This window comes from Saccostrea echinata, unplaced genomic scaffold, assembly GCF_033153115.1.
Source record: "Saccostrea echinata isolate AGI-Se365-2 ecotype Australia unplaced genomic scaffold, CSIRO_AGI_Sech_v1 ptg000006l, whole genome shotgun sequence".
Lineage (NCBI taxonomy): Eukaryota > Metazoa > Mollusca > Bivalvia > Ostreida > Ostreidae > Saccostrea > Saccostrea echinata.
The window spans coordinates 12,966,257-12,993,798 of NW_026889755.1; the positions used below are offsets into that span (position 1 = coordinate 12,966,257).

The 27,542-nt window shown below is 39.2% G+C and overlaps 1 pseudogene; it reads right to left on the reverse strand.

Annotated features, from left to right (window-relative positions):
* Positions 1-1,143: 1,143 nt before the first annotated feature.
* Positions 1,144-26,319, reverse strand: LOC133180403 (uncharacterized; annotated as a pseudogene).
* Positions 26,320-27,542: the final 1,223 nt, after the last annotated feature.

Genomic DNA, 27,542 nt, shown 5'->3' on the forward strand with positions numbered 1-27,542 from the left:
TATTTTGAAATGTAGCTGCATCATCATCTAGGTCCATTAGTTCATCCAACTGGTCAACAATCTTTCTTGAAATTTCTGTTTTGGTTTGGTTTTCAAACGAATTAAAATTTGTTCTATCAAGTGAAGTGACAAATATAGGTTCTAACGAAATGGATGGTGTAAGAGAATTTTGCTTCGTCGTTTCCTGAAAGTAAATTACACGGTTATTTTTGCATTTCTGGGAAAAATTTAGAACTTCATTGTCAAGAGGTTTGTTGGAAAGAGAAGTATGGTCCCTGGGTTCAAGGGGAGAAAGAAGATAATCAGACTGGCGAAGTTCTGCCCTCCACTGATTTATTTCATTCTGAAGATCAGTATGGTAAATAGATTCGTCAGTGGCATCCCTAACTCCAAGCTGGTGTTTAATGTTCTTGTTGATCTGCAAGGCAATTTACGTTGCTATTTTACACTAATAAAACCTAGGTTAATTTATTAAAGTTCATATTATTATATTCACATTCAACGTTCGAACTGAGGTCCACACCCCCTCCTTCCAAGAAACCCACCCCAACTCCAGCTATACCACTTAAGAGAAGGAGGATCGACATGCTAAAAAATAAGTCCACGCAGACAGAGGATATCAAGACAAAGACACCAGAGAAATGTAATATTTGTCTTGGAAAGGAAGCGCGTGGCCAGTGGGTTGGATGCGACAAACCACGCTGTGGTTACTGGGTCCACGACCAGTGTGTAGGATTTTTTTTTACTTCAAATATTCAGCTGAAGAAAGCGAAATTCAAGTGTCCAGTGCATAGAAATTAATAGTAAATAATGAAATATGTATTGTTTTATGTTAGTGTTACAAATAATAAATACCAACTTCTTCTAAATTGTCCGAATTTCTACAAGTCTGCTGCCAGTGCTTTTTTTGGGGGGAGCGCCGCTGGGTAACCAACTGTTTGCTTGTCTGTTTTTTTTTATTCTAATATGAAATCACATCCTTCACCTTTGCTTGGATGACCAGATTCTATAAATTTATGATTCGCTCCATACAAAAAAATACTTTGTCTGTGTGGCTCACAAGAAATGCATGTTTTTATGAAAATTAGTATTTATATACATGTGTATTATAATTTTGCATAAACATACAGTGCGTGCTGTGATTTATTTTTGTTTAAAGTGCTGTATAGTAAGACCCTTAGGGGTAAACGTTTCATGTTGCTGCAGAAACTGATGAACCTCAACAGGGGTACAAACTCTCATCATGAGATCAGTCAACTCAATCGTTTGGTAATTAGTTTTGCCAGTGCTAAATTACAAAGGCGAAACTTTACCCTACATGCCATAATCGCATCGGTGTTGTTGCGACGCACACCAGCACGAAAGAGATATATGGCAAGGGCATATGTAAATATGGCTTCCAGTAAGAACCTATATAATATTTTAAATGAAAAAAATATCATAAAATTTATCTAATACAATACATTGCAAAATGAGTGGGATAAAATCAAGGAAAATAAATCACTTGTAATTAGGATCCTTCATATCCCGACACCAAACGAAAAATCCTTTAGCAGATGGCTCTAAAGTCCTGTCATGGCAGTGTCGCATGTATGGTTGCAATAATTCGTCTCCTGGATTTGCAAACATTAATGTTTTAATATAAAACAGAAAAAGGTGTGTATCAATAATGTTTATTATATTTCGTATTTTACTGACCTGTGCACAGTAACAAAATTTCAATAAATTGCATGGCCTTGTGATGATCGTTGGCTTGCAAACATGCTTGGAGGGCTTTTGGAGAGCGGTAGCCGAGTAGTTTTGCTAGGTCAACGCCTATGACCTCCCAAAGAAGCTTGATGACAGCTGTTAATTTAAACAGTATATGATTACAGTAAAACACAGTTGCAACGAAAATGATTATGGTGAATTCATGCTTACAACAGAGTAAATTTAAATTCAATTTATTTATTTTTTTGATTTCAGACCTGCCTACCCTTTTCATTGCGAGGGTGTAATTTCAATACTCATTTTGGCGAAATTTCAGAGGTAAAGGCGTAATCCTTTATGTTTCCCTAGTTTGTTGTTTTGCAATGATACTCTTGTCTAAATAAACCTGTAATTGTACATCATTGAACAAAGCAACAATAAATGTTCCGTTTTCAAATCATTTATTGACAAAAAGTCCATGTGTTGTAAAACTGGTATCCAAAATGCAGTCATATCAAACTTGTTTAACTTACATGCCTAAGGAACTTTTGAGAAATTTAAAGCAAATCACATAATTCAAAGTTTCTTTGCATGTTAATACAAATTCTACATAATTGCGCTATTTCGTTTTTGTTTTCCTTACATTTACTTGTCTCTGTGTTGTTCTAAGCAATGTAAGAATAAACGGAATGGAAAATTAAACTGACTTTACTTACTGCACATATCATTTCAAAGTTTTTTTTCTTATTTTTGGCATGCCACCTAAAAGGTACAACTACAAGGTATACTACGTATGATGTTTTTATCGGAAATAATCATATAGTGAAAACCCGAACCCTCTTTTAATTTGTATTAATTACCTTCTTCTTGTTTTTAGTTAGGAAAGCCTTTACTTTAACTCCCAAGTAAGCCTTTCGTCAAGTTGTCTAGGAAAAATATTTAAAAGCGTAAAATTAAATTTCATGGCGTAACAGCGTAATTTCGTGGTAAAAACCGGAAGAATTACGCCAAAAGCGGAAGGGTAGGCAGGTCTGTGATTTAAAGATTTGCTCCTTTCTGGCACATCTCAATAATCGTGTTTTACTGTAGTATGTATATTTTGTAAAGATTTCCAATTTAGATGAATATTATAAATGAAGAAAAGTATACGTACCCTTTGCCATATTAATTTCAAAGTGTCCAAGACCGGGTTGAACCAGCAGATCTTGGAAGTCTGGGTTATCCTGTAGAACGCGTTGACACAGCAGATACGGCAGGCCATCGCAACCGATGATACTCCATTTTCTTCTTTCGGGCACACCTACGTCTGTCTTTAATGTCTCCAAAATAGACTTTATTGCATCAAAAGAACATGGGTTTACAGAAATTGGGTTGCCCATACGTACATCTGGTGGATTTTTATGATTATGTTCTAAAAATGAATATGAATCAACCTGGCAACGACTTTTTTGAGTAAATTTAGTTTTTTTTTTCCTTATTTTTTAATAAAATTGAAATGATGTCTTCTGGGTCGGTCAAACCAGGTCGTCGTTGTGAGTAGTATAAGGGGTCTAGATAGGGGGGTCAACTGAGTGCACTTTTGGGCCCTGGGGGGATGGGGGGGGTCAACTGAGTGCACTTTTGGGCCCTGGGGGGATGGGGGGGTCAACTGAGTGCACCCCCGAGGTCAAGGTCAGAGATCTGGAAAAACCCGCACGCGCTCAGCACCTTCTGAGATCTGGAAATTCCTGAGATATGAGATGTGAGATCTGGAAATTCCTGAGATATGAGATGTGAGATCTGGAAAAACCTGCACGTTCTCAGCACTCACCTGGAAAAACCTAGCCATTATGACGTCATACACTGTATAAGTATTGCATGTGTCTGACTTCAAGCTCATTCTGTTGTCAGTTCCATCAGCTGTCGACATGGATTCTGCTATGAAAAAACTGTTACATGCCCAGCAACTGATGAGATGGAGAAGACGGGCGAAAGAGTTAGAAAGAATTATTTCCAACAATAAACACAGAGAATTAGCGCTCAGAAAAAGAAATGCGAGAATATTACAGAGAACGCAGAGAGCCCAAGTCCAACAAGAACAACAAAGGACTGTGTCGGATGAAGAACCACACTCATCAGCCCATTCACCACCCCAGAAGCCAAAGGCCATTTCCCAATATTATCAAGTGAGACTGAATCAAGCCAAGCATTCCAGAAAATTTAAAGCTAAAGAAGATGTCTACAGTGTGAATTTTAAGGAATTTCCAGAGGAGGAAAACAGAGGCTTTGTTCGGCGATTATTTAGAGACATGCTGCAAAATGTCAAATATCAAATGCAGTGTAATCCTAACGATTACGTACGCCTGAACATACGCCATCCTTCTCTGGATTCCGACATTTGGTACGAGTTTACTCAATGTAAACATTTAAACGAGGACGTCATTTTAGACAAAATAGAAGCCGTGCAACAATCCAAGAAGGATTTTAAACTGGGAGACGGGGCCATGGAATTCGACATGTTTCGGGTCAAGTATCCGGAAGGGAGTGGTGGAGACAAAACCAAACATCTGATGGTCAACAAGGAGAGTTTTAAGAAGGGAAAAAGAAGTATCGTTCAGATCGACAATCCCTGGGATCAATTTTGTTTAGCTCGAGCCATCGTAGTCACCCGGTTATACAGTCAAAAACCTGAACATGCAGACCCCGAATGGGAAAAGCAATGGATACGTATGCGGAAGGGTGATTACAAATATTTAGACCAGAAAAACGAAGCCCTAGCTCTCATGGAACAAGCCGGGTGTGATATCCATCGGCCTTGTGGACCCGAAGAATGGGGGAAATTACAACAGGTGTTAGTCCCATGCTATCGACTGAAAATATTCCAGTTCAAGTCCACCTCCTCTAAACTCACCTTAGATCCCGTTTACAAAGGCTACGGAGAGGGAACTTGTTTGAATGTCCTGTTAAACGACCAGCATTACGATGCCATCATATCTATGCCAGGTGTGACGGGCAACCCATACTATTGTGATCATTGCGACGTGGGCTACAGAAACATCACAGACCATCGTACCCAGTGCCCTCACCGATGTAATTTTTGTTTAACAGACACTCCCTGCCCTCCAGACGGGAGCCGCATTCAATGTAGCCAGTGCCAGGGATTTTTTCAGAGCAGAACTTGCTACGAAAACCATCTACAACCTCACAGTAAGAATACGGCCACCACGGTATGCAGTTTAATGGGACGATGTGAGCACTGTCACAAATGGATGTCTAAAAAATTACTCCCTCATCATCATTGCGGAGGACAGAAACAGTGCAAGATCTGTAAGAAAACCGTAGACACGGATCATCAGTGCTACGTTCAACTCAAGCCCGAGAAAAAGAAGAAGAAGGGCAAAGAGACCTTACAGTTCTACATCTATTTCGTTTTCGAATGTACGCAGGAAACCGGCATCCACGTCCCTAACCTGTGTGTGGCACACCGCGTATGTCAACATTGCGGTCACTTACCCATAGAAGATCCCTGTCCTCACTGTCGACACATGGGACCCCGTCAACACCTGTTTCGAGGGCCAGAGACCTTAAAGCAGTTCATGGACTGGTTATTACAACCCACTACAGGAAATAAGAATTCCGCCTTATTACACGACGAGGCCATCATCATCGCCCACAATTTCAAAGGATACGACGGACAGTTCATTTTAAATTACCTGGTTCATTCCGCCTGCCTGAAACCTACCGTCATCATGAACGGCAGTAAAATCTTATCCATGCAAATCTGCGGTCTGAAATTCATCGATTCCTATAATTTTTTACCTTTTGCCCTGTCCAAGATGCCCTCTGCTTTCGGATTCACCGAACTGAAGAAAGGGTATTTTCCACACTTTTTTAATACGGAACACAACCAGAATTACGTGGGGCCTTATCCACCGGCAGCTTACTACAATCCGGACGACATGTCTATTAGTGGACGACAGGCTTTTTACCGATGGTACGAACAACAAGCCGGAAAAGTGTTTGACTTCCAGAAGGAATTTTTAGACTATTGTATTTCAGACGTCGATATTTTACGACGATGCTGTGCTCAGTTTAGAGCCACCCTCAAGAGCTTGGTCCATGTAGACCCCTTCCAGGAATCCATCACTTTTGCCAGTGCGGCCAATTTAGCTAACCGTCGAGGATTCATGCCCAAAGAGACCATTGCCATCATTCCCAACCTGGGGTATCAGCCTGCGCGTCGATATTCCGCCAAAGCCTGTCGGTGGTTAAGCTGGATGAGTCACCAGACCGGATCTCACATCCAACATGCTAGAAACGGGGGAGAAGTCAAGATAGGAAGTTATACCGTCGACGGATACCAGGAAGCCACTCGCACCGTCTACGAATTTTACGGATGCTATTGGCACGGATGCCCCACCTGCTATCCGAATTTACAGACCGAAAGTCATCCTCACCGGACCCAATTTACCTATGAACAATTACACGAGGAAACTTTAAGACGGAGTTCTGTTTTAGAGGAAATGGGGTACTCCCTCCGTAGCATCTGGGAGCACGAATTCGATCAACAGGTACAAAGAGAGGTAACTCTACAGAATTATGTACGAGACCTGGACATTCCAGATCCTTTGAACCCCCGAGACGCCCTGTACGGAGGTCGGACTAATGCCACTAAATTATATTGTGAGGAGGGGGACATGAGATACGTGGACGTCTGTTCCTTATACCCTTACGTATTAAAACACAGACCTTTCCCCCTAGGCCATCCTCAGATCATAACAGACCAATTCCAGGACGTGAGAACTTATTTCGGTCTCATTCACTGTCGGGTCCTACCACCCCGAGGCCTCTATCACCCCCTTTTACCTTATCGCACGGGAGGCAAGTTATTGTTTCCCTTATGTCGAACGTGTGCGGAACGACAGGACTCTACCTCTAAACATCGATGTCAACACGCAGACCAGGAACGCAGTCTTACGGGTACCTGGGTGACTACAGAATTACATAAAGCCCTGGACATGGGATATACCCTAGAGCGGATTTACGAAGTTTGGCATTTTTCACAAAGCAGTCGAGATTTATTCAGATCTTACATCGATACCTTCTTAAAGATCAAACAGGAAGCTTCTGGATTCCCACCTGATTGTCAGACGGAGGAACAGAAACTAGATTACATTCGTAAAGTCTTAGACAGAGAAGGGATCAGGATGGACCTGTTAAGTATAGAAAAAAATCCGGTGCTAAGAACGATAGCCAAACTATTTTTAAATTGCTTGTGGGGAAAATTCGCTCAACGCCTGTTATTACCTAAAACTCGATACTTGACCGAAGAAGAGGAACTACAACAACTCTTACAAGATTCGACCATTGACATCAAAGGGATAGAACTCTTAGAAAATAAAGAGCAGGCCGAATCGGACATGATGCTGGTCAATTATCAAGAGAAACAGGAATTCGTGGAAGAGTGTCCCTTCGGAAACGTGGTACTGGCCTGTTTCACTACCGCCCATGCCCGATTACACCTCTACCAGACTTTACAACCTTTGGGAGATCGGGTCCTTTATTTCGACACGGACAGTATCATATACCAACATGAGGAGGGACAATTTAATCCTACCCTTGGCAACAGTTTAGGAGAATGGACAGACGAATTAGACGGGGACCACATTATCAAATTCATGTCAGGAGGCCCCAAAAATTATGCTTACCTCACCTCCAAGGGAAAATCCATGTGTAAAGTCAAAGGATTGACTCTCAATTATCGGGCCTCTCAGATCGTGTCACCAGAGACTTTAGAAAAAATGCTCCAGAAAGAAATTGACGAAATCCAAGTCTCGTATCCCTACAAAATACAGAGGACTCGTCAACATGAAGTCAAGACAATACCTTTAGAAAAACAATATAGAATTGTCTATGATAAGAGACAATTGATGGAAGATTATAACACTTTACCTTATGGTTATTAAAAAAAAAAAAAAAAAAAAAAAAAAACTGTATTTTAAGTGTTGTTATTTTATGGGGAAAACCCCCCCAAAAAAATGAGGGGTTATAAAAAGGGGGGGAAATAATATAACACTTCAGTCATGGCTGGTGTTGATAAGGAGCCAGACTACCTTCCTGTTTACCCTAAATATGCTCTGCTCTTAAAGAGAGAAGCTACCTTTGATGATCGATGGCCCGATTCTTTAAAAGGATTAATACCCGACCTAGCCAAAGCCGGATTTTATTACAGAGGAGTGAGTGATAAGACCATCTGTTTTCATTGTGGTATGACTTTAAACCTCTGGGAACCTACAGACGATCCTTATGTAGAACATGCTTATTGGAACCCTAATTGTCCTTACATCAATACCTATGAAGGACGTGAGTGGGTGATGATCGTATTCATTAACCATTTACTCCGGGTGGGATACAAACCTTCACCTGAAATCAAACCTCTACTAGACCAAACCTCTACAGAGATCCAGGCCACAGGAAAATGTCACATTTGTTTAGAGAGAGAATTACAAATGGCTTTACTCCCTTGCGGACACGTATGTTGCTGTTATTTATGTGCTCCCACCTTCCGGTATTGCCCCATCTGTCGAGCCGATGTGAAGAGAACCCAGCGTATATTTCTGTGTTGACTATGAATAAAAAGGATTGAAACCCTATTTTTCTCTTCATTTGTCATCATGCAACCTGAGGAGACACTCCCGTCTTTTCAATTGAAACACGAATTTACCATGGTGGTAGCAGGACCTTCTAAATCGGGAAAAACGGAATTTGTCAAGAAATTGGTGGAAAATTTACATTGGATTACCCCCATGCCACAAAAAATTGTCTGGTGTTATCGGGAATGGCAACCTGCTTACACTTCTTTAACAGATCGGGTCTCCTTCATTCGAAATATTCCAGAAGACGATGAGAAATTAGTGGTCAATTTAACTATTCCTCACTTACTCATTTTTGACGACATGATGGGAGGAAAAGCCATCGAATCGATCGTGGATTGGTTTACCCGTAAAGCGCATCATCGGAATACCAGTGTGATTTACATCACTCAGAACTTATTTGATCGGGCACCACAGCATCGCACCATTAGTTTGAATGCTCATTATTTAGTGTTGTTTAAAAATCCCAGAGACAAATCTCAAATCAGTGTCTTGAGTCGACAGTTAGCCTTACCACATTTGATGTCGGCCTATCAAGAAGCCACCAGTGTTCCTCACGGGTATCTCCTGGTGGACTTGAATCCACAGACCCCAGACGAATACAGACTGAGAAGTCGATTGTTTGAATGGTTGACTGTACACATGCCACAAGAGTATAAATAAAAATGTACCAACATTACACTTGTCATTCATCATTATACAGTCGTCATGGGTCGACCTCTCTCGGCCAAGAGTAAATTAGTGAAAACCTTACGACGTTTACAGCGGGAACGAGATCCTGCCAAGCGAGCCCATTTAATCGAATTAGGGCGTAAAGCCTTATTGAATTGGTTTGCTATGGGAGCTCAAAATTTGATACGTGGGGTCTTACCCATCAATAAACAGACTCAAAAGTTTATTAATAATCATCGTCAAGATTTAAGCATCATAGCCGATAAGTCGGCGAGTGATCAAGACAGAAAAAATGCCATTTTAAAACGCGGAGGAGCCGGATTTCTAGGCGGAGTCATCATTCGTCATTTATTTAAATGGAATGCACCTAAGAAACGACGTGTGCGTCGTTTAAAAAGTGTGGTAGTGCGAGTCAATAATAAGAAACAAAGAGTGTTTCCAGATTGGATGGTCCGAGGAGCAGCTCAAAAGACCAGAAAGAAGAGAAAACCTCCTAAGAGAAAACCTCAAAAGAGAAAACCTGCTGCTCAAAGAAAAGGTGGTAGAAAGAAAAAAACGACTCCCAAAACTCCAGCTCAACGAAAAGCCATGCCCGAAAGTTTAAAAAACGAAATCAATCAGTATTATAAAGAACAAAGACAAAAAACTATTGGGGAATTATTAATAAAACAAGCTGAAATGAGAATGGATCGTCCTATGGGACCCATAGGCAGTCAAAGAGCTACGGATTTAGAAGTGTTTCCTCGAGTCAATGTGGGAATTCCCTCTCCTAGAATTAAAGTCCCCATTCACACCCCTAAAATAGCACGCTTTCAACCTCTGACCGCCTCTACACCTACACTTCCTAAAGGAATGAGATATAAATGTCGATATTGTTCCAAAATCTACGTCACCCAGAAAAATAGAGACAAACACGAGAAGGACAAACACGACATGTATGCTCCTCCTCCTTGAGAGTATAAAAAGGAGAGAAACCTGGGACATGTCCTCATTTTAACCCCAGGATGGCTAAGAAGAAGAAAAGAAGGACTTGCTGTTCTACACGATTAAAACCTCACTGGCCTCTTTTAAGAGTGTTATCTGACCCTCACTATTCCTCTCCATTAAAGACGGGTATTTTAAAACATTGTTCTGGAGATTGTATTCTCAAAATCTGCGAGATCGTGTATAACCTATTAAAAGGAGTGTTACCTCTCAGTTCGGCTCATAAACGAAAACTAGCTCCTAAGAAACACATCTTCAGGAGACTGGTCAAACCTCAATCTATCCGTAGACGACGAGCTTTGTTAGTCCAGCAAAAAGGAGGCTTCTTCCCTCTCTTAGCAGCAGCCGCTCCTTTACTTTTGGGAGCAGCTTCTTCCCTCCTAGGAAAATGAGTCGTAAAATGGTGTTAGTTCCCGAGGTCTTATTGAACGATCTCAAGGCAAAATTACCCAAACCTCCGGAATTTCAATCCACCATCAGTTTAGGTCAGGAATTGGACGAGATTACAAGACGTGAAGATTTAACCCCAGAAGAAAAAGTCGCTTTATATGGCCAGGAACTTCATCGATATAGGAATTATTTACAACAAGCTAGACAGGAACCTATTTCTAAACCCAAAATTTCAGCAGCTCCAGCAGCTCCAGCAGCAGGAGCAGCTCCAGCCCCAGCAGCAGCAGCATCACCAGCAGCCCCAGGTGAGATTGAAGATGAAATCCTTGAAACAGTGAATAAAAACATGAAAAGAAAAGCTGGATTATTATTAAATCATTTAAAGAAAACCAAGGTGTTGAGTTGGAATAAGGAAGGTGAAATTAGTTATCGAGGTCAAAAAGTTCCCGATTCTAACATTGTGGATTTAATGGCTGATAGTATGAGATCTCGTTCTCGTAAAAACCATCCCCCTCCTAAAGGATTAGATGAATTTGCTCAAGCTTTAAAAGAGACGCGTACTCCTCTGGAATACCTGAGCAATGGAAACCTTATAAAAGCCATGCAGAGACCTGGAAAAATCAGTACTCCCAAAAGTATCTTCAGTGATAGTGAGGACGAGGGCGATAGTGGATTTAAAGATGCTTCCTCTTCATTTTTGACCCCTGTTAGTAGACCTGTAGGAGATAGAGGAATAAAAAAATCCACTCCTAGACCTCTGTTAAATTTAGCGAAGGCCATCAAAAAATCTAAATTCAGTCCAAGTTTACCGAAAAAGAGATTAGAACAGATCGACGAAAATTGGCTTTCATTACCTAAGATATGAAAAAGAAACCAGTGGAAGACATTTTAAAAGAGATATATTATGATCCTAAAAGAGGGTACGGAGGAATACAAGCTTTGTATCGTCAGGTCAGAAGTCTGGGACATAAGATTTCCTTGAAAAAGATACGAGAATGGTTAAAAGAGCAAGATGCGTATACCTTACATAAACCCATTCACAGAAAATTCCGGAGACAACAGACTAGAGTGACGGATATAGACGAACAATGGCAATTAGATTTAGCAGATGTGTCCAGTTTAAAGAAACACAATGACGGTTATACTTTTTTATTGTGTGCCATTGACGTCTTATCTAAATATGCCTGGGTGGTGCCTTTAAAACAGAAAACGGGAAAAGAAATGATTCGAGGATTACGAGAGATTTTTCAACAAGACGGTCGACGTCCCGTCCGCATTCAATCCGATCAAGGAAAAGAATTTACCAATCGAGAATTCTTACAGGCTTTTAAATCCATTCATTTTTTTACCACTCGTAATACGGACACCAAAGCCAGTATCGTGGAACGATTTCAGAGAACTCTCAAAGCACGCATGTGGCGCTATTTCACCCGTCATAAAACCAGACGGTATTTAGAGATCTTACCGGATTTAGTGTATGCTTACAATCACACTTATCATCGCAGTATCCAAAGAGCACCAGCTCAAGTGAATGCTTCTAATGTGTTAAAAGTCTGGAAAACTTTATATGGGAAATCCAATCGGAAACAGTTTCCTAAACCTCAGTTTAAGGAAGGAGATCGGGTACGCATCAGTAAAGCCAAACGCACATTTGAAAAAGGATATTTACCTAACTGGACCACAGAACTGTTTACCATTTCTAAAAGAGTTCCTGGAAGGTATCCTTACGTGTATAGAGTGCAAGATTATAACGGAGAGGAATTAGAAGGGACTTTTTACGAGAAAGAATTACAAAAGATCATTAAAAAAGACGACGTGTACGAAGTGGAGGAAATCTTGGGGTATAAAAAGCGACGCGTAGGGAAAAAAATCATTCAAGAAGTCAAAGTTCGGTGGAAAGGATATCCCCCTAGTTTCGATTCATGGATTCCCCAAACGGATCTCATCCAATAACTCCTCATTGGAAATTTTGTGGAGAGAATGTTCCTCGAGAAGAAATCGTTTATTTCGCACAATTATTGATCTGTGTATCTCTCATCGTCACCAGTGTGGTCATGTTAGCTTTACACGATCCTAATCGAGAATATTGGATGGTATGTGTCAGTTCCTCAGTGGGTTATATCATGCCTAGTCCTACGATGATGCATCATACACCTACCCCTAAGAAGACCACGAATGCACAGAGTTAATGTCTTTTTTTAAAAAAAAAATAGATACACCACAGAGTGTATATATAAAATGGGGAAACAACAAAGATTTTTTTCATTTCTGATCTGACTGAGGACAGAGCACAACATGGAATTTTTAAGCTCCGAGTATCGTTGGAAAATGCAAGAGCCTACAGGTTCCACTAAAAAAGGAGAATGGATGAAAAACAAAGAGGAATGCATCCAAGATTTCATGGATAAGAATCCGGGAGAAACAGGACTCAATGATGTGTACCTGTATAAGAGATTCAAATTACCGGACCATGAATGTGCACCACTCATAGTATTATTATTAGGGTCATGGCGACCCCAGTATCAGGAATTCAAATGGAAAGTCAAATACGTTTTGGCTCACAAAACAGAGGCACCAGCAAGGACCTGGATTCAAGGAAAATGGATGGAAGAAGTCCGAGATTGTATCAAAGATTATGTAAACAAAGTGCTCAGAGAAGGATACGACATCATGGACTGTGCTTGTGAAACAGAATATTTGTACATGAGGAGAACTTTTCCTATTCAAAAAGAACTATGCAAAAGTATTCCATGTTTGTTAATTTAATGTTGTTGTTGTGAATTAAAAACCTAAGAAAAAAAAAAAAAAATTCTGGTGTTGTTGGTTTTTCCGCTTCTACTAAAAATAGATATCCCAAAGGTATATATAAATCTTAGCTTTGAGTTCACTGTGCTCATTTTTTTTTTCAATCATGCCTTCTGTGTGGAGAATGTCGTATTTTCTTCACCAAGAAAATAGTGCCTGTCCTCATTGCCATAGGCAGTTGAGAGAGATCAGCAGATTACCTGAGTATGACAGTGACGACGACGACGTTATTGGTTGGTATTGGGGATGTAATGAATGTGGAGAACGTATACCTCACTGGGAAGTAGACGATCCCCCTAGTTTGCGGTATTGTCGCTGTGATTGGTGCCTGAAATATTACCTGTGGAAATATGGAGTTGATTTTATGATGCCACGTTGGGCTAAGCGCATGAGAAGAAATACCAAGATCGAGAGATGCCCCTCCTGCTGGGAAGAAAACACCCAAGGAAAATGGAAATGTCAACAGTGTATGAAATATCCCTGCTGTGAAAAGTGTTACAAGTCCATTATACGGCTTTCTTACAGAAATTGTCCCTTGTGTCGATTTGAACAATAATAATAAAAAAAAAACTATAAAACCAAACCAGGTCTTATTTTTCTCAGCTGAATACATGTGATGACGTCACAATAGGCAGCTTGATGACTTGAATCGGTGCCAAGTTTATGCCCTAGGTAAAAAACCTGAGGTTTTTTTTTTTTTTTAAAATCTATTTTTAGACTTTGGAAAAACCAATAGACTTAAAAAATTTATTTTTTGACTTTGGAAAAACCAATAGACTTAAAAAATTTATTTTTTGACTTTGGAAAAACCAATAGACTTAAAAAAAATTTATTTTTTGACTTTGGAAAAACCAATAGACTTAAATAGAGTAAGAACGTGTGAAGCACGTGTGGGTTTTTTCCAAAGCGACTATAAATAGTCAGATCCAAAGGTATTTAAAGCTGAGCTTTTTTAAAAAAAAATTCACAAAGCGACTGTAAATAGTCAGATCCAGAGGTATTTTTTAAAGCTGAGCTTTTTTTGTGAAAAAAAAAAAAATTCACCACTACCACCACCACATTTCATCATGATTTTTATGTGGAGACTGAAGTATTTCTTTGAGGTAGAAAAGTATTACTGTCATTACTGTGATAGGGAGATGATCCATGAGCGTACATTTACGGTGTATGATCATCCCGGATGGCATCACAGAACTTATCAATTTTGCGAGCATTGTGAAATGGCTTTTCCTCACTGGTTTGTGGATGATCCCCCTTCCATGGAGACCTGTGGATGTAGATGGTGCGTGAAATATTTCACATGGAAGTACGGGGCAGAGAATATGGTGCCCCTATGGGTCAAAGTGACCAGGAAGAGAGCCTTAAAGAAATGCCTGACCTGCTGGGAGGAAAATACGGAGGGGAGATGGAAGTGCCAACAATGCCGACAGTATCCATGCTGTGTGAAATGTGTCGAGAACTTCGTCAAGATTTGCTACAGACTTTGTCCATTATGTAGATATGAAGGAAATAAATCATAAAATCAAAAAAAAAAAAAAACTGTTGTTGGGTTTTTCCTGAGATGCTAAAAATAGATTGGATAAGGTTATATAAAGAGGTATGACCCCCCAAAAAAATCATTCATTCTGAAAAAGTTCAGTGTCCAAGTCAGACGTGTTTTAAAAAAAGATGCAGTATCGTTGGTATTGTGAGAGCCCCCTCACTGGGTTTATTTACATGGAAGGAGGGTGGATGAAAACTAAACTAGGAGCGATCCTGGATTTCTTTGAAAATCATCCAGGACATTCTCTGGAAAACCTGTGGCTGGAAAAAAGAGTCAAAATCCCGCATCCTAAAGGAACTAGAGTGAGGGTGAAATTCAACCAGCATTACGAGCAATATAAATGGGTCAGCTGTACTCATCCTATGAATAGTTCGACACCGATGACCCTGGTTCTGAACGAAAGTCTCTGGTACTCCGACATAGCAGAGTGTGTGAGACATTTTTTCAAGATGAAGAAAAAAGAACTGACCTTTTCAGATTATCACGACGTTAAACAGTACCTGTATTGTCGCATCCCCCTTTCCCAGATCAAAGACAATATGGAGAAGGAAGGACCTGGTGTTTTGGACAGAGTGATTGATTACAGATCAGAAGAAGAAGAAGAAGAAGAAGTGTAAAAAAAAAAAAAAAAACTCAATAAAATTTAAAAAACAAAAAACAAAAAAAGTGTTGTTATAAATAGAAGGGTCCTAAGTTATTTTGTTTCAGTATCTCACTGAACATGGCCGAGAGCAGTGGTTTTTACATGACTTTACCCAGTGATGGGTCCATGCAATCTTTTCCGAGTAATACGACGGCTCAATTTAAAACCTTATTACCACAAACAGTAGATTTAACAGATGGACAATGGGAAGTGGCTTTAACAGAATTGATGTATCCCATTTCATTGAAAAACATCACAGAAGAGGAAGCTTATTTTGACATCCTGCTTCCTCAGTTTTATAATCGAAAAGTCGAAGAACCTAATGTGTTTAGATGGGGCAGATTTAAAATGAAAACCATAGAGGTGATGCCATTAAGCCAATGTCCTGTACTGTTAGATTGGGACCATACCGAATTTGGTGATCAAATAAAGAAAGACCAGAAGATGGAAATTAAGCGAATTCACTTTAGACCGGGGCCTTACATTCATCCCATGGCTTTAACAAGTGAAATCAGTCTTGGACTGGAAAGAACTTTGAAAAAATTATGGAAGTTTTTGGGTGATTCTGTTGATTCTAAAAAAAAGAGTGAAATGAAATTAGCCTATCATGACAAATATGATAAAGTGATGTATCACTTTAACGGGAGAGAACTTAGAAAATATCCCCTTTGCATTCGTTTTCCCACAGCCTTAGCTTATAAGTTAGGAATAGAAAGTAAGAAGGTGATGCTTCAGAACGATACAGAAACCAAATGGATCAACGTGAGTTACATGGGCAACAATACCGTCGATTTATATGAAAATCTGAAATCCATGTACGTGTATTGTGACTTGATTGAACCCCAGACGGTAGGATCCAATGCCTTGAAATTATTAAGAGTGGTTCCTTGTACACTCAATCTGGAAGATAAAAAACAAGCTAAATGGGAACCCGTTAGAGCGGAATATTTGAAACTGAGTAAAAAACATTTCGATAGCATTGAGATTCATATCATGACTCCTTTAGGGACTCCCATGCCTTTTTTAAGTGGAAAATCGGTCGTGAAACTTCATTTCAGAAAAGTGTACTGAGATGAGTGTACATCTTTTTTGTTACATCCTATTGGGAGTGATGACTTGTCTGATATGCTGTCTGTATTGTATTCAACCCTAAGACAGGAAGGGGTATAAAAAGGAGTCCCCGGAGTGCATTTAGGTCAGTCTGACACGAGTCATGAAAACATGCAGTATCATCCAGGATTATTGAGACAAAGAGGACACGGACAGCTTGTCTATCATAGAGGTTTATTACGTCAAAAAGGACACGGTATTTTAGGATCCTTGTTTAAAGTAGCAGCTCCCTTAATAGGAGGATTATTTGGAGGAGGCCAACAGCAACCACCCCCACCCCCACCCTATTATTATCCACCCCAAAACTATCAAAGAGGGGAAGGATTTTTTACGGATTTACTGAAATCGGGGGCCAAACACGCCTTGACCGCTGCTGCTAGAACGGGGTTAGACGTGTTAGAAAATAGGAGATCTTTAAAAGACGCTGTCAAAACTCACGGAGTACAAGCCCTGAAAAACACTTCGGGAATGGTGAAACAAAGAATGAATCTAGGAGGTACTAAGAAAAGAAGAAGAAAGAGAATGAAAAAACAGAGGGGATCGGGAATGGTGATTAAAATAATAAGAAGAAAAAGACGACAGAGAGGCAGAGGATTTTTTACGGATTTACTCAAAACGGGAGCCAAACATGCCTTGACCGCTGCTGCTAGAACGGGGTTAGACGTGTTAGAAAATAAGAGATCTTTAAAAGACGCTGTCAAAACTCACGGAGTACAAGCCCTGAAAAACACTTCGGGAATGGTGAAACAAAGAATGAATCTAGGAGGTACTAAGAAAAGAAGAAAAAAGACACCTGTGTTAGCCCGAGGAGGTCCTAAGAGAAAAAGAAAAAAACAAGGAGGAATTCAGACTAAGAAAACACGTCCTTTAGATATCTTTGATTGAGAGACACTATAAATAGGGAAGTGGAGTGAGATTGACCTTCATTTGTGAAAAATCCATCCTAGTAGACAGACATTATGTTGCAACCAGATTCCTGTGCGTGTGGGATGAACAATTTACAATTGTTCCAAGTCCCCCCGACTAATATTGCTTTAGAAGACTCCAAATGGGAAGAATATTACCCCATTTCTAGTACTTTAGATTCGGATACGGCTCCCATTGAATTTGAAATTAAAGGACAAGGAGATCAATATCTGGATTTATCTCAAACGTATGTTCAAATGGTGTGTAAATTCACCAAAGACGATGGTACTGATCTGACTGGAGCTAACACCACTTGCGCCCCGGTGAATAATATCTTTCATTCCTTGTTTACGGAAATCGATCTCAGTGTCAATGGAAAAATAGTGTCTCCGGGAACCGATACTTATCCTTACAAAGCTTATCTGGAGAAATTACTTTCTTACAAACCCAGAACTTTAATGACACAGATGAGAGCCTGTAGTCTGTGGGAAAAAGATACGGCAGGACACATGGACGAAGTGGGGGTAGCAGACCTTGGAGTGGCTCAAAATAAGACATTTGATGTAACCAAAGGTGGAAGTGGTGCTGCCGATACTGTGGTCATTGACGAACCCATCGTCCCAGAGTTACCGGCCAATTCTAGAAACGAAGGATTTAGAAAACGTCACCAGGCCATCAAAGATAGTAAGAAAATAGCCTTGTTTGATCGTTTACATCTGGATCTATTTCAACAAGACCGATTTCTACCCAATGGAGTAGACGTCCGTTTGAGATTTAATCGAGCTAGACCTCAGTTCTATATGATGATCAAAGCACTAAGTACGGGAAAAGTGAAAATATTGAACATGGTCTTGTGGGTGAGAAAAGTCAAACCCACGGCCGTCATGATGAATGGCATTAATCAAAGTTTGAACACTCATAGAGCCAAATATCCTTTGAGAAGAGTGGAAGTGAAAACCTTTACCATACTGACAGGAACTCAGTCTAAGATTACGGATCATCTGTTTCAAGGCCAGATGCCTAAACGTCTCATTTTAGGCTTTGTGGAAAATGCGGCTTTTAACGGAGATAAAACTAAAAATCCGTTTCATTTTCAAAACTTTGGAATTAAGAAATTAGATGTCAGTATCAACGGAGAGACCATGAGTACTCGTTGTTTCGAGCCCAATTTCAATGAAGATTTATATCTGAGATCTTATCTGAGTCTATATCAAGCTTTGGGAAAATTAGGAGAAGATTGGGCTCCGGACATCACCCTAGAAGAGTATAAAAACGGATACACTCTGTGGGGCTGGGATTTCACCAAAGATCAAGAAGCGCAATCGGACAAATTCCACATCATAGAAACCGGAAATCTGAGAATAGAAGTCCAATTTACGAACAATACGGTGAACACCTTAAATTGTGTGGTGTATGCAGAATTCGATAACCTGTTAGAAATAAACAAACAGAGAGAAGTCAGTATTGATTACTAATGGATACGGGACAGTTGAGAGAAGTCTTATCCAGAGAATTAAAGAGTTCTTTTGGTGGAGTGTACCCCTTGGATATATTACCGGATCAATTAAGACTTGGAGAAAAAGCCATCGTGGTGAATACGGATCCTCAAGATCAACCTGGAGAACACTGGGTGTGTCTGTACGTGAGCAGTCCAGTGGTGGAATATTTTGACTCTTATGGATTTCCTCCCTTACAGAAAGAAATTCAAGACTTTATCCAGCGTCATGCTCACCAATGGATTTATAATCCGTATCGATATCAAGATTGGAAGACCGATGTGTGTGGACAATATTGCGTGTATTATTTACATCAAAGACACAAGATGAGAAAGAAAGCAGACGAGTGGTTATTCCCCTTTGACCATAGCACAGCTTTACAAAGAGATCATTATGTAGCTCAATGGTTTAAAGACACTTATCATAAAAGACCTACGGGTCATGGACAAACTTGTCAATGTTTCTATCAAAATGTCATGTAATTAATTGTTGTTATCAATAAAAAAGAATTGGAAAAAAAAAAAATCTGTGTTCTTGTTTTGTTTTTTTTTAAAAAAAGGGGGGGTTTTCCCCATGATACTAAATATAGATAGAAAAAAAAAAAAGGTATATATAAAAAAAAGAAAAAAAAAAAATATAGCCTCATTTGATCATGAGTCTCCAGGAGATACAGGGTGATTTATTAAACATTCCTGTAGAAGCTATCGTACATCAATGTAACTGTTTAACAGTCAGAGCTCATGGATTGAGTCAAAGTATAGCAGATAAATATCCTCAAGCGAATTTGTATGCCACCCGCAGACCTTTAGGGTCTAGAAATTTAGCCTTAGAAGAGGACAGGGATAAGCCAGGAACCATTAGGGTGTTTTCCTCACAAACACCTGTGGTCATTTGTTTATTAGCTCAATGGGATTATGGCAGAGCAAGTCACAGACCTAAAAGAATCTCCACTTATCAGGACACCCCACAAAATAGAGAGCAATGGTTTCAAGCCTGTTTACAAGAATTGGGAAATTTACCTTATAAAACTTTTGCTTTTCCTTACAAGATTGGATGTGGCTTAGCTGAAGGAAATTGGACTCATTATAGACATTATATTGAACAATTTGTACACACTTATGACAAACATGTGTACATTCTTCATAAACATTAACTGTGTGTGTGTTTTTTATGTGATATAAAATAAATCTTTTTTTTTTGAAAAAGTACCTTTTTTTTTTTTTTAGGAATGAAGTGCCATGCTTCAGCCTCCACAGCAGTCTGATGCACTCATAAGCAGATCCTTGTGGGTGGGTGGGTGGGTGGATGGGGAGCCCAGTAGAAAACACTAGGAATTTGTTATAATTCCATGAGATCATCCAGTTTGGCTCACAGTACAGTTTTTTCTTTTCCCCCTGTAATATATTGTCAATATTTTAAAAAAAAAAAAATTCAGAAAAATCATCAGCACTTGGAGATATAAAAAAAAACCTTGCTATCTTTAAACCAACTGTGGTATTATAATTTACATTATCAATTATCTTTGACTTATCCATTTTTTATAAAATATATATATAAACATGTATAGTTTAAAAACAGAATTAAAAATTTGTATCTCATTGAAAAAACTTCAAAAGTTTTGTTTTGTTTTCTATATGTTGGATGATTAACTGTGTGTGTTTCCAAAAAGGAAGAGTACAGCCCAGGCTTCACTTCATAGAGACTGGATTATAGATGGTTAGGAACCCCAAAAAACATATCTTCCAATGTTGAGGACTGTAGAAATAAAACCATGTTGTTATGATGACAAAAAATACTACATGAAACAATGCATGTTTTTAAAATGTAATAAAAAAAGAGTAATATATATATATATATATATCAAGACCTAACATACTGGAATCAATGAAATTTCATTCATAAAAATATATATATTTAAAAGATACAGACTTTATTTACTATGGACCATAAATGATGACATGAATAGCAGGCCATACTTTAAAGCACATGACAAACCATTATCTCAAAAATCATGCAGAACTGGGTTCATTAGCTGACATTAAAACATATAGGTGAGGGATAACATAATCACAACAATAAACAATGTGTTAAAAAACTTTAAAAACGACTTACAGCGTGGATTACAAGCCTTGAACAGGGAATAAAAAAAACCTTGCCTCGAGAGTATCATGGCGGCATAAACACGGAAAATTAAGTCGTACTTAAACACATTCCCTAATGATTTGAGAAAAATCGCTGTCTTTCATGTGTGTATTTTTTTTTTAATTGGACATGGGGGGAGAGAGAAAGTCTATAGATTTTTTTTTTGTTGTTGTTAGGATAGAATAAATAATATGAGTTGACAAGAAAAAAAAAATAATAAGTGATTATGAGTTTAACCAAAAAAAAAAAAAAAAAAAAAAAAAAAAAAAAAAGTGACCTCTGGTGTTTATTATACGTTTCTTTTATAACCGTGTATCAAAAAAGGTATCTTTTCGTAAAATTTGGGTTGGCCCTTAAAAGGGCCGTTGTTGATTTTTTTTCTTCAGGGTTTACTCCCTGGGACTTGGTCCTTAAAAGGACCGTTGTTGTTTTTTTTTCTTCAGGGTTTACTCCCTGGGACGTCGCCCTCGTCCACGGCCAGTGGCAATTCCATTGTCTGGTGTTGTTCCTTGGATCGTCACACCACGGCCTCGGCCCACCCTGGGTGTCGAGGGACGACGGGTAGGAGGGGTGGTGGCAACAAGGGGCTCCGGGGTCCCATAACGACAGAGGGGGCAGCCCTCTCCTCTGTCGATCAGGCGGGCCGCACAGAGAAAGCAAGCCGGCCTCTGGCGGCACCGACCGCACAGGAAGTTTGATAACTCATCCTCGCAAAGGCATAAACAGCAGTAACCTTGTGCCACGGAAGCCTGGATTCCCCACAGCGGAATGCACCCCTGGAATACGGCTCGATCCTGGGGAGGTGATGCTGGCTGTGTCCCGTCGAGGAGGCGGTGGACTGCTGCTGCTCCGGCCGGAGACGAAGGGGGGGACTCCGGACTGTCCGGCAGGCCGAAGTTCCTGCCCTCCTCCTCCGGCCGCGGATGGTATACGGGGCGTGGTGGCTCCTCTCTGCTCCTTGCTGGCGAAGGCCTGTCATAGGGGGTGGCTCTGGCGGCTCTTCGGGCGATGTTACTTGCCACGAAAGTCCTGAGGTCTCCGACTCTGATCCTCCCCATGTTGAAGATGGCATACTCCTCGCCGGTGTCTTGGTTGCGCACCACCATCTGAAGAATCACCTCGACTCCCGGCTGAATGGCCACGTTCTCGGTAAAAATAGACATGTCGAGTTGTAGTGTAGCTTGAACAGCTCGCTAACGAATGACAGTTAACAGCTGATCAGCGTCGGTATTTATACACACAGCGCGAGCCGAAAAGAGAGCACCCTAAAAGCCCGGATGACGAAGAGCTCAGAAAATCATGGAAACATCAAAATTGTGTTATTTGTGTTTTGTGAATACCTCTATTGGAGTAAATAACATATTATGGGATCATATATACATTCAAACCTTCTAGTAAAAGAATGAAGGTAAGTTTCGAGAATGATTTCACAGTATTTTTCATACATGACATTGTTCCCTTGTTTAGAACAGGCTCATTCATGCCGAAGCGAAGGGATAACCTTGACTGACCTGAATACATAAAATAAGTCGTTTTAGACTTTTGAGAGTGTAACACAAAGAAAACTTATGGCAGGCAATAAGATTGAACTTAGGGAAGAGTGTCTGTATAGTTTTCAGATCAAAAGAATAGTTAGGAGTGTAAAAATAAACTTAGCGTCGGTTTCGGGATAAACACAAGGGAGGTCAAAGGTCAGCCATTTTCAGAAAATCAATGTATAAGACTTTTGTATAGGGAATATAAGAATCTTTTCGATCTTGACCTTTTCAGATGAAAATTTTGAGATGAATAGAATCAGATTGGTCTAAAAACAAATTGTATACACTTTATTTTCAGTGGGAAAGTTTAGATTTTTATAAATAAGAACAAAAACATCCCAGCGTCTAAATGTATAGACCTGTATAGGGAATATAAGAATCTTTTCGATCCAGACCTTTTCAGATGAAAATTTTGAGATGAATAGAATCAGATTGATTTAAAAACAAATTGTATACACTTTATTTGCAGTGGGAAAGTTTAGATTTTTAAATAAACCAGGATTTTATATAGACTCAGCGTCTAACGGATACATGATGACGTCATTACTAAACAACAACAATAACAAACTAAAAACTTATAGTGTCTTTTTCATTCTTTTATTTTTCTTTTGGGTTTAACAATTGTTCCAAATGTTGAATTCTGCGTTGAAATCTCATTCGATCGGCTACTAGAGCCATCCATTCACTTTTCCGATCTTCGGGTGGTAAATAATGAATTTCATTCAAGTCTGTATTAAAAGTCACACATTTCTTAGTCTCTCTGAAATTTCCAGATATTTCATCCCGTATTGAATGCATATTTTCTCTATCGATTCTATTTCCTGGTAGAGTAAAATCACTTTCCTTGCTTGGGGATGGCATAAAAAAGTGTAAGGCTTTCCTAGATAGTGGGTCAGGCTTAACCCATACCATTTCTGGGGCAGAGTTTCTTTCATGCGTTGACATAGAAAATGCAGTGTAGCTAGTCTCCCCAGGTTGGGAGGATGTAACAGGGCCAGGCATTGTAACCATAAGTCTTGAATGGTTTCTATGATGGTAGTGGCTCTCTGAAACACTTGTTCTGCCTCGGGAGGAAGAGGTTGTTGGTGTTGTTCTATCCATTGCATTAACAAATCATAGCCTTCTAAAATCAAAGAGTGGTATTGCTTGGACATGACAATTGATTATGAACAGAAGACATGATATTTTGTCTTATTTATACCCCCCCCCCCTGTTTTTTTTTTTAATTTATTTTTAGACTTTGGAAAAACCAATAGACTTAATTTTTTTTTTTTTAAATTTTTTTTTTTTAAATCTATTTTTAGACTTGGGAAAAACCAATAGACTTAAATTTTTTTTTTAAAAATCTATTTTTAGACTTTGGAAAAACCAATCTCACATCTCACATCTCAGGAATTTCCAGATCTCAGAACGTGCTGAGCGCGTGTGGGTTTTTCCAGGACCCCTTCCTTTTTAAAAAAAAGTATAAAAACCAGCGCAGAGAGTGTATGGGTCATCATTTTCAGTCAGAAGTCAGAGGTGTATACCATGGCACAAGCAATGATGAATACCAAAGACAACCCCAATTATGCGACACCTGAAGGCTATGTCATAGCCCCCATGCCAGAGACTCAGGATCCTGTAGGACTGGACTTGGGATTGTATAATTTCCCAGAGCCCATGACCAAAGAGGACCTTGGTATTTTAACCACCACGTTAGAGGGGATCGTCAACATGCTAAACCAGATGCAAGTGAATGCAAATAAGTTTGAAGAGAAAGTCATGAGTGAATTCGTTGACCTGAGAGAAATAATGGCCCAACTGGAGGATAAAGTGTGGAAAATAGAAGAAGAAAAAGGTAGAGAACCCACAGACACAGAAGCTCCAAAGAAAACCAGAGAGACCAACCCCTGTTTCATCTGCAAAGAGTTAGGACACTGGGCCCCTGAATGTCCCAACACAGACACAGAAGCTCCAAAGAAAACCAGAGAGACCAACCCCTGTTTCATCTGCAAAGAGTTAGGACACTGGGCCCCTGAATGTCCCAAGAAAGACCTATGCTACAAATGTGGAAAATTTGGACATTGGGCCGATAAGTGTGACCAAAACAAACTGTCTGAGAAGAAGAAGAAACCATCCAAGCCCAAGGAAAAAAAAAAAAGACGCAGGAAAACATGAGTCTCGGGGACAAACAGGATAATTTATTAAACATTCCAGTAGAAGCTATTATACATCAGGAGAACAAAGAAAATCTGATTCCACTGGACCAGCCTAAGAAAAGAAAACACAAGGAAGAGGTCAAGAAGTCCCTGAAACTTCAAAAGAAGAATTGACTTTGTATCATACTTAAATAAAAAGAGCTTTTAAACTTTAACATTGACTTGTTTTTCTTTTTAGAATAACAGCTGGAGATCAGCTGTGTTTTTAAAGTGTCAAAATTAAAGCAGCCAGAGAGGCGATGAAGGACTAGAATGACGTCATAATCAAGATTTGAATCACTGCCAAGTTTAGGGCTAGGTAGGATCTCACATGGATTTTTTTTTCAGGCACTTTAAGGGCCCCAAAAGTGCACTCCGTTGATCCGGCCATCCCCCCAGGGGGCCCCAAAAGTGCACTGAGTTGACCCCCCCATCCCCCCAGGGCCCAAAAGTGCACTCAGTTGACCCCCCCATCCCCCCAGGGCCCAAAAGTGCACTCAGTTGACCCCCCTATCTAGACCCCTTATACTACTGTTGTGCTGCCAAAATCTTTAATCTGTCTTCAATAAAATTTGCTCTCAAATATCTGAAATGATCTTCATAATAATTAATAAGTGCCAAAACCTTCTCCATGTTGTCTGAAATGGAGAATTGTAAAGCCAAAATCGAGGTGAAAAAGAGTCATTATTCTGTAAATTAGAAGGTGGATTCATGCTGAAATGTACAACTGTCGTGATGGTGCTCAGGATGGCTTTAGCATCATATCTTACCCTCCAGTTTCTTGCAAGAACTTGATTATTGTCAAAGTATGTAATAAGGTCATTATCAAATGGTATATTAATGGAATTCTGAGAATGATGCTCTATCCAATTAAGCAGAGACGAATAACTTCCTGAAGGGTGGGCACTTGAATATAAATTGCAAACTGTCTTGCTGCTGGAAACATAATATGATAATAAATTCAAACTGAAAGAAAATGGTAAGATAATATTTATTACTGCAATAGAATACAAATGCTCAATGGCATTCACAACTTTTGTTTTCTCAGATGAAGACATGTCATCAAAGTCTTTCCCACATAAAGATGTAACAAAAAGATGTCAACACGGCATCCCTGTCTCTCACCCAGCTGTTCATCAAAGTCTTTCCCACATAAAGATGTAACAAAAAGATGTCAACACGGCATCCCTGTCTCTCACCCAGCTGTCAATATCACAATTTTTCAGGAAGTCAACATCTTTGTAATGACCACTTAGGTTGTCATTTATGTCTGTCTTAATTTTACCACTCTCCCGTCCACCGATAGCATTGGCTATTTTCTGCAGGTTTTCATCCGAAATGTTATTTGTTTTTATCATATTAACAACTTGATCAACAAATATGTCTTGTTCTTGTTGCAAATTTGATAAAAAATTGCTCTCCGCATAGGCTGCACACGATGTACATATATACACACATCTCTTCGTAATGCACCCATTGTCCATTAATAACTTGATAATTTTTGCTGCAATTTCATTGCTGGCAATTTTGTAAATCTTATAGTCTTTGTCCTTAGAAAAGACGTCATGCTTCTTACAACTGCAATTTGGCATGGTGTTTCTATATAAATAAAATAATAATAAAAAAAGATAGAAACACCCTCCCCCCTTTTCCAAAAACGATCACATTTATTAATTTTTTTTTTTTTTTAACTTTTCATATGCTATCACATTTGAAAAATATATTAAAAAAAATAAAAGTAAACTTCTCCCTAATATAACGATAAAATAGACTGCACCACTTTATATTGCTGCATTTATTATCAAAATAGGTTTCCATACTTTCAGAAAAGATAACGGAAACTTTACCGCTATTCGTGTTTCTTCAGCAATTAGATGCGGAGCAGCATATCCCGTTTTATTCCAGGGAAGGAGGTCAAAAGGAAAACTTCTTTGTCGGTAACATTTTCACAAAGATATATCTTTAAAACTCTGTTATGCATAAATCTATGTCCTCTCCTGTTGACATGAGACTTTCAAATACTCAGCTCCTCACAGGACATGCTTTTATACTGATTTCTCTGTGTTTGAGTACTTCACATGCATGAGTGAACTCAGAACTCGACTTTCAATATTTATTTTTTTTTAGAATTTTTTCTTGTATTTTCATTACATAAAATACCTTGATCAAGGTATTTGTAATACCTTGATAAAGCTATGTAGCTTTATCAAGCTATATACCTTTATCAGGGTACTGTGCTGGACCTGCTATCTTCAGCATATAAAATAAGTTTGCAGTCAGGATCAATACTGGAAGCCATATCATTGACATAGATTAAAAATAGTAGAGGGCCTAAAATACTGCCTTGCGGTACACCACATTTTACAGTACCTGGGTCAGACATAATATTTTCTAATTGTACAAACTGTTTTCTATTTGATAAGTAAGATTTGAAATAATTAGTATTTCTTATTCCAATGGCATTAAGTTTTTTGCATAAAATGTCATGATCTACAGTATCAAAAGCCTTTTGAAGGTCCAACATGTCCATACCTGTAAATAGACCCTTTGATGTATTTCCTTTTATAAAATCATACAAATGTATTAAACAAGTTTCAGTTGAAAAATGTCCTCTAAAACCAGACTGAAATTCATGTAAGATTTTATATTGGTCTAAAAATTTAACAAGTTGTATATGAACTGCCTTCTCTAAAATCTTAGAAACAATACTCAAAATACTGACAGGTCTATAATTTCCAACATCAACTGAGTTACCTTTTTTGTACAGAGGTTTGATTCTAGCTAACTTCATATCATCGGGAACAATACCGGAAGA